The sequence below is a fragment of the Procambarus clarkii genome, chromosome 45 (assembly GCF_040958095.1).
Source record: "Procambarus clarkii isolate CNS0578487 chromosome 45, FALCON_Pclarkii_2.0, whole genome shotgun sequence".
Classification (NCBI taxonomy): domain Eukaryota; kingdom Metazoa; phylum Arthropoda; class Malacostraca; order Decapoda; family Cambaridae; genus Procambarus; species Procambarus clarkii.
Genome location: NC_091194.1, coordinates 26,305,845 through 26,313,535, shown reverse-complemented (window position 1 = coordinate 26,313,535; position 7,691 = coordinate 26,305,845). Strand labels below are relative to the sequence as shown.

The 7,691-nt window shown below is 42.0% G+C and overlaps 1 long non-coding RNA gene across 1 annotated transcript; it reads right to left on the bottom strand.

Moving 5' to 3' along the window:
* Positions 1 to 1,380: 1,380 nt before the first annotated feature.
* Positions 1,381 to 1,948, bottom strand: LOC138350363 (uncharacterized). The gene is made up of 3 exons (XR_011222059.1): positions 1,871 to 1,948; positions 1,630 to 1,766; positions 1,381 to 1,521 (listed from the first exon to the last, which is right to left on the bottom strand). It is a non-coding gene; the product is annotated as an uncharacterized lncRNA (long non-coding RNA).
* Positions 1,949 to 7,691: the final 5,743 nt, after the last annotated feature.

The window sequence follows — 7,691 nt, the reverse complement described above, 5'->3', positions numbered from 1 at the left end:
GTAATTCATTGTGTTCCCTATACTCATCCTGTGTGGGATATCTGGGGCTTGACTCAATTATTTAATTGCTTACTTATTTTCTATAATAACGAAGGACCACCCACTTTTGAGAAAAGAGGGAAACTAATAAAAAGTGATCATTAGAAACACAAGGAAGAGCCAGTGTCTATGGATAAATATTAGAAAGAGTAATCACTTAAATAAATAATGGACTGTATGATTAATTAAACACCTACATTGGGGGGGGTAGTGCTAGAACTTCATATACGTCTAGGAACTAGTGTGGTTCGTCACCAGTTCATTGTTGAGTAAAGAATATTATGACCAAAAATATTATAGAATCAATAGGTAAATTCAAATAGAGAATATTAATGATTGTTAGAATTAAAGAGCAATCATCTAAGTAAAAACATCAATTTCCAAAACTCATATGGTAAATATTCGATATGATAATATTATGGATATGTATAATAAAATGGAATAATTAAATGTGTACAAAAAGTCTTAGCTTTAAGACGATTTCTATGACATCGTTCGTGCTTCGTCCTCGTGATCTCAGGATCTCCACATAGAAGCCATTAGAGGTGAATAACACGAATGTAGTTAACGACTCGTTGACTCCTCACATACGAGCTGTAATTTAAAGGATATTACGTAGCATTGAACTAGGCTACTTAAATCTCAAAATTTATGAGAATAGAGAATGAATATTAATGCGGTACTAACGTTGGATTTGTTGTCGTCCCACTATGTAACGACAGACTACCCACGAAATATACAATCTCTAATGATGCATCAAGAAAGAAAATATACATAGCATGAGCGCAGTAAATGCTGAAGTCTGCCGATATCGCGTCTCAGTCTCAAACTTCCACGATGTTGTACACGTGAGTTGTATAATCCGAGCCAGATAGGGGCACTTAACAAACAATGGGGGGTACTTATCAAACAATGGAATCAGAGGCGGGGAGCCAGATAGGCCCACTTATCAGACAAAGGAATCAGAGGCGGGGTGACAGATAGACCCACCTCAAATTGTAGTCTACGGTGAGTCCCGCCATATTTCACTTACACCGTGTATCTCCGTTTAAACACTACGTCGTTATATAGGACTAATCAAGGATATATATATATTCGAACAAGTCTGAATGGCCCCTCCCTTATATGGGAGTATTTAAGGAGTATTAAATTATAAATCCTCCCCCTCCCCCAAAGGTTAAAAAAAAACATCAAATAATTTATTAAATGCTTTATTAGGTAAAAACCACAAAATGTATAAGTAATTATGTTAGCTAATAATTGTAGTTTACAGAGTGCTCTTGCCATATTTCACTTACAACAGCTCTACCCCCCTCCCTATCCCACACCCCCATCCTCGTCTGAGTAGAATTGTGACGATTCCTCGTCAGTGAAGAGTAGGGGAAGGTCTTGAGCCCCATCCCCCCCCTCTCTTGGGGGGGTGGGGTGAGTTGGGTGGACACCTTTTGGCTGAGTTTCCTCCTCTCTCTCATCGGAAGTGTTCTGGAAAGAGATGGGGGAAATAATTTATAGTGATTAAAGGTTTTTTATATAATTATATATTTTATTAGAAAAATATTATATTTTTCTCTAAGAACAACTAGTACATACCTCTCCCCCTGCAGGAGCGGCCTTGTGTCCTCTACAGCAGGCATCGTCAATTAGACTACGTAACAGCATCTTGTTTGGGGCAGACCCCCCACGTAGAATTACTACTCTACAAATGTGGACGGGTCCCAAGAACTGCACTGGAGAAAAACATAAGAGGTGAAATAGAGGATATACAAAATTTTTTATTGAGGGAAATAAACATAAAATAAATCTATTAGCAGAAAGATAGGGTAATACTAACCAGGTCCTTCAAGGACTTCAATCTTCCCCGCAGGTGTTTTTTGAGAGACACCTCCCATTTCGTAGGAGGAAGACAGTCTTCTGAGGGAGATGGGTGGGGGAGAGGGGTTTTTATAGGACGCTACACCCCTTGTTAGGTAGGTTGCCTAGCTAACAAAAATATTCTCTACACCACCTATAAGAACCAACTCCTATACCTCTACAAAATGTCCTAACACAATGATGTTTCATAGGAAAATATCGTCTCGCATAAGCAAGGGCTCGTTTATCATTTAATTTTAAAGTAATGCTTGAAAATACATTATGTAAGTAATGTACTGTTGAAGGCAACCCCAGGTGACTCACCCTATGAACGAACATGACGCAATAGAGCCCGCAGGCGAGAGTAAAATCACTCTGGAGTCTGTAGCACATTCCAAACACCTTTCTTATTTTGTTAGTTTTAATAAATCCTTGAAAATGACGTCCGTAAGTAACCGGCGATATTGCATAACTATCAAAAAAAAACATCCGATGATTAACTTTATCAACATAAATTCCTACCAAATGTCCCATAGTGATTCTGCTGTGTGAAGGTAAAATATTAGTTATGAAAACAATAGGTTTTCTTGAAGAGAGATTTAAATGTTCTATCTCATCAGCATTATAACAACCTAGGTAGAGTGCTCGATCCCCTAGATTATTTTTTAAATTAATATTTATATCATAACAATTCATTATGTTTTTTTACGCTCGTACGTCACACAGAACAGTTCTCTGCCCATCGATGGATAGTACCCCGGTCGTTTCCCCAAACAGTAAAACCAGCCTGTTATATGTAACACCACCACCAAATTCAAGCTCCATACGCAAGTTTCCAGATTTCTCCACAGGGAGGGAATCTTTTGTTTGAATGGTGGTTAAGTCAAAGGCGAATATTGATCTTCCCTTATTAAAAGAGTCATAGGCCAGTAGTGAATCACGCTCTAAGCCTAATGTCTTCAAAGTTTCATAATAAAGGCGGGAATAATGGTTATCGAAATCGCCACCAATTCGGTAAATTGCATTATTGTTCAAATACATAGCAATACTTTTCAGCTTTGCATTTTCAAAATATAATCCATTACCTTGGTGAAGACCGGCGAAATAATTCATTGGAACAATTATCATGTATATCTTGTGTGGAATTACTTGCGCCCATGGTTGATCAATTAAGAGACTAGTTTGATTCCCTGCTAGAACATATGTTTTAGAAATGGTTCTATTGAAAGTATAGGTTATGGGGTCAGGGGATGCTAACAGTGAGCTGTTTAAGGCTAGGTAAGCACTTGGGTAGGGGAACACCCGCGTCACCCATAACTTAGCATAATCCATATGCAGGCGATACTTAGAGTCATCGTCCACGTTTGTATTTAGGACCCAGGCATGGGGGGAGAGCTCCAATCTTAGTCGCATATCTATATTATCTAATATGTATTGGTCTAGGGATGATATATCCAATAGGAGGGGGAAACACATCGACAAACCTTTACTTTTTAAATCACCCATAAATTTTTTATCCTTGGCGGTTGCTCCAGTAAAATAAGTATTTGTAAACTCATTAGTGATTATACCATCGTCATCTCTCCAGTCCCTATGAAAGCCTCCAATTCTCCCCAAGGAAGACATTTTTGATGGAGGCAGGGAGGTAATTAATTTAGTAAACGACCAATAATTAAAATTAGTATTTGTTTCAACTACCTGCTCTCCTAAAAACACCTGAACACCTTTAAACATGGTATTTGACAACCCATTCACAAATTCCACATGGTCATCCTCTTCCAATTTTGTGGTATCGTCATCTTTGGTTAAAGATACCTTAAAATCTTTAACAATATTAGCTAGATCTAAGAAGGCGCCCTGGGTTCCAGGGATGCGGAATTCTAAGTAATTATCCCGCAAACGTTGATTAATGGGGAGGTTGACAGGTAGAACGTCTATTTACTGCGTAGAGGCAATTGAACTCTCCACATTACGTATTCTGTTACTTCTAGGAAATTGGTCAATAATACTGGAGCTATAATATTCTAGTGGTATTTTCACCCCAGCTCCGCTAGGCTCCCCCATGATCCCCTCTGAAAGTTGAAGTATGACTGCTTACGTTAGCGAAAACACATCATTTTTATACCCAAGACCTCGTTTACATTTTTTATTTTATTTTTTCGCCTAGAAAGTCTTTTAATTTTACCTCCCATTACCAATTTCTTTCCCACACTCTTAAGAGCATCAATACCGTGAGTTCTCAGAGCACTCTTTACATCCCATTTACCACTGCTTAAATCACCAAGGACATTTTTCCCAAAATCGATGGCGCTAGGTGTTACAGCTTTCATGAAAAATGGTATGGCCCGTCGAGCAATACCAGCCAAGGTCCCAAAGAAACTTCCACCAGATCTGAGATAAGGTGCTTGGAATGTGCGTATGTCATTCATCGCTCCCCCTCTCATCCCATGTCTCCTAGGGGGAGGTGCGAATATCTCCCCGAACTCCCCCTGGGAGGGTGGGTGGAACGGTATTCGCATTCTGAGGTCTCTTCCTATAATAACCTAAGTCGAGGCTAAACACTTCTTTATATATATGTTGCTATACCTTAGGGCGGATATGTAAGACCGCCGTAACCGACCTCCCATCTTCAAAACTAACCATTCGACCAAACTGATCTGTTATTTTAATACTTACTTTCTCCAACGTGTTAGTGTTTAATGTTTTGTACACTAGAGGGTGAGCCCCTCTAGAATATGAGTCATGATAATTGATTGCATCTAAGATATTTACAATCTGCCCTCCGTATCGTTCAGGCTCTATGACGTCACTATAAATGAGTAAATAGTCACAACCTCCGTCAATGTCTGGGGGCGACAAGGCCACAGTCTTGGAGGCTGACGTAATGTCATCTGTTTTTGCTCGATAAATGGTGTATTTGCGACTGCTGTCAAAACCAAGTACATTAGCTATTCTGTGTTTAAATTGAAAGCTGAGAGAATTTAATGAGCCAGTACTTCCACTGTTAAGAGTTGAAGCTAGTAATACCCTCTCTACAGATTGGTCATAGGTGAGGATTGGTTCTTTATCTGAGAAGTATATTTTGAAATCATCCCTAAAGCTAAGCTGCATGTCGGTTGTTATTTGTCGACTAACCACGTCTGTAATGAATTTGATGTTTCTTGATAATATGTTGGTTTTTGGGTGGAAGGTGTATATTAAGTGTTCTGGACTCTTAGAAAGAGTTCCACGTTTAAAAGTGGCATAGATATCTATACCAGAGTCCTCCTCATCTTTGATGATGGCATTAATTCGCCTGGGGAGGAGTATGTTGACTAAAGCCACTTCATGTTTAATGGAAGGGTTTAAATGTAGTGTTGGGATGGTGTTTGTAAATGCTGAACTCGTGTTGTTGTAAATATCTCCTTGATCGAGACTGGTAAGATATATGTAATGTTCTTCCCCCATTGTCCCGTTATGTACTGAATGGCCAATATACAGGGGATGGGTTTTTGTAAGAAGGGAGAAAATAAACAACATAACTTATATTTTATTTTATTAAACTACTTAAAGAACTACAACAGGTGAAGATTCCCACACAATTTTTTTTAAGAATAGTGATTAACCACTCCCCCCTCGCTACTACTACTACTACTGCTGGCTGCTGCTACCTCCACTGCTGCTTCCGCCGGGGCTACTGTAGCTGGCACTACCTCAACTTCTTTACTGGAGTGGTGGTTACAGCTTTCGTTGTTTTTTCGGGGGGGAGGATAACAGGAATATTTCCTGTGACTCACCATCGAGGATGGAGTCGATACGGCGATTCGCCCCCGTTTCAAAGTCGAGGAGTGGCTCAATCCTCCGTTTAACTGAGGTTGATGCTGTAGGGGGTGGTGGAGGGGTGGAGGTGGAGCCGTATTCCTGAGAGTGTTTCTTCTTCCTGGGTGTGGCTGGTGGTGCTGGAGGTGTAGAACGAGAAGAGGTTCTTGGTGTGGTACCACCCTCTCCCACCACGGTGTCGAGCGTTATAGTAAGATTATCAGCACTTGGGTCGTCGAACGGGAGGGGCACCACTGATGGGGTAACAGCGGCAGGTCGTTTGAGGATGACTAACTCTTTGTTGAGTTTGGCGAGTTCTTGATGAAGAGACAGCAGCATGGGTCCAATGTCCTTGTGCCAGTTGACCATACCGTCGCGGGAAGCCCCTAAGCCGTAGGGTACCACTAGTCGAGTCATGGTTGGGGTTGCCGCCATTAAATTGCCCACCTATGTTAGGCTCATCTTGAGCCAGTACCTGCGGTTCTTGGCGGTATCCAGGGTGACGTTAGTGACGTAGTGTGTGTCGGCGGAAGTCTGCACTTGTTCCTGGGCTATTGGGTTTGACTCGAAGGGGGCTCCTGCCCCGAATGCAGAAATCAACCCCACAAAAGTGGGCCTGAAGAAAAGGACGGGCTCCTCTATGAGATCTTGTCCGTCGGAGGGGAGAGGGGCTATCTTCACAACAATGTCCCCCGGGGTAGACCGACAACGAATTATTGCCCTATTGGCATTACCCAGTCCTTCACGTTCCACACGGGCGTAGGAGAACGTCTTCCAGATGACGGAAGCCAGTTCATAGGGTCGCACAACGGCAGCTGGGAGCTCATATATTATCACATCTCCCACCCCAAAGGCGTGGGAGTCAGTGATATCGTCGCCGATGGTCTTGATACAAGCCAGAGACATGGTGAGAGGGCGGGTGCGAGGAGCGTGTCGACAACAGTAGTATAGTGTTCCAGGAGCGGCGGTGGGCGACCTTTAAATACACCTGTGACCCACCTGGGGGGAGAGGGATGAAGGGGTGGGGGGTAGAGATCCCCTTATGTGCCCATAGACACTCCGCCCAGACTCAAAGGCTGTAATCATATCACGATGTTGGAAGGTTAATTTTTCCATCTGCCAAATCTCTGTCTGGATCTCCTGAGATGAATACTCCTCATACCTTTTCACCGTTTCCCCTTAAAAACCGTTCTGGGGGAGCACTCAACACAAGACGGTCATAACAATCCCATAAGGCATATATCAATCTACTTTTGTGTTCGACAAACTTGTAGTAACGTTGAGTAGCAACCAAACGCTTTAATAGGGGAGATTTTTCTTCCTCCTCTACTGCCGCAGGGGGGGTAGAAGCTCTCTCCATGGTGGATACACAACTGAATATAATGTCATTTAAGATGTGCTTCATATAGGTTTTTTTCAATACGGTTCCCAATGGGGCCTCCTATGGATACCCCTACCCCCTTTTAACTGTGATCTGGCGCGAGAATTACGTATAAAGGATGGGTCTACACCAGCCACCTTCAGTAAAATCCTTACATCTGCCTTGTCAGCCGTCCTAAATTGTTCTTTAGTAAAGACTAAAGTTTTAATTATATCTAAAATATTTAAATTTTGCACAGGCTTTAATAAATTCCCACGACTATCCCATACCACCTGTTGACTGTTTTGTTCAAACATGTTCAATAATGTTTTGACGTGGGGAATTTCCCCTATTTTAAAATACACATTTATTAAGTTGTCCAGACTTGGGTTTTGGGGTGTGGTGGTGGTGGCTTTGTGGCGAGTGGGCCCAGCAACAGCTACCCGCATCTCAGGCGGTAGAATGGAATATATCCTTTTTTTTATTTGTTTTTTTAAAGGGCGACGGTCGCACCTGTCCCGCGTTTTTTGTTGAAAGAAGCCTGCGGCGGCGGGCACCTGCGCGGTGGCGGGTGCTGCGGGCAATATCTTTTAAAGGTTGTCTGACCAGTCCTCCCCGTCTGGTAGGGCTATAACGTTCAAAG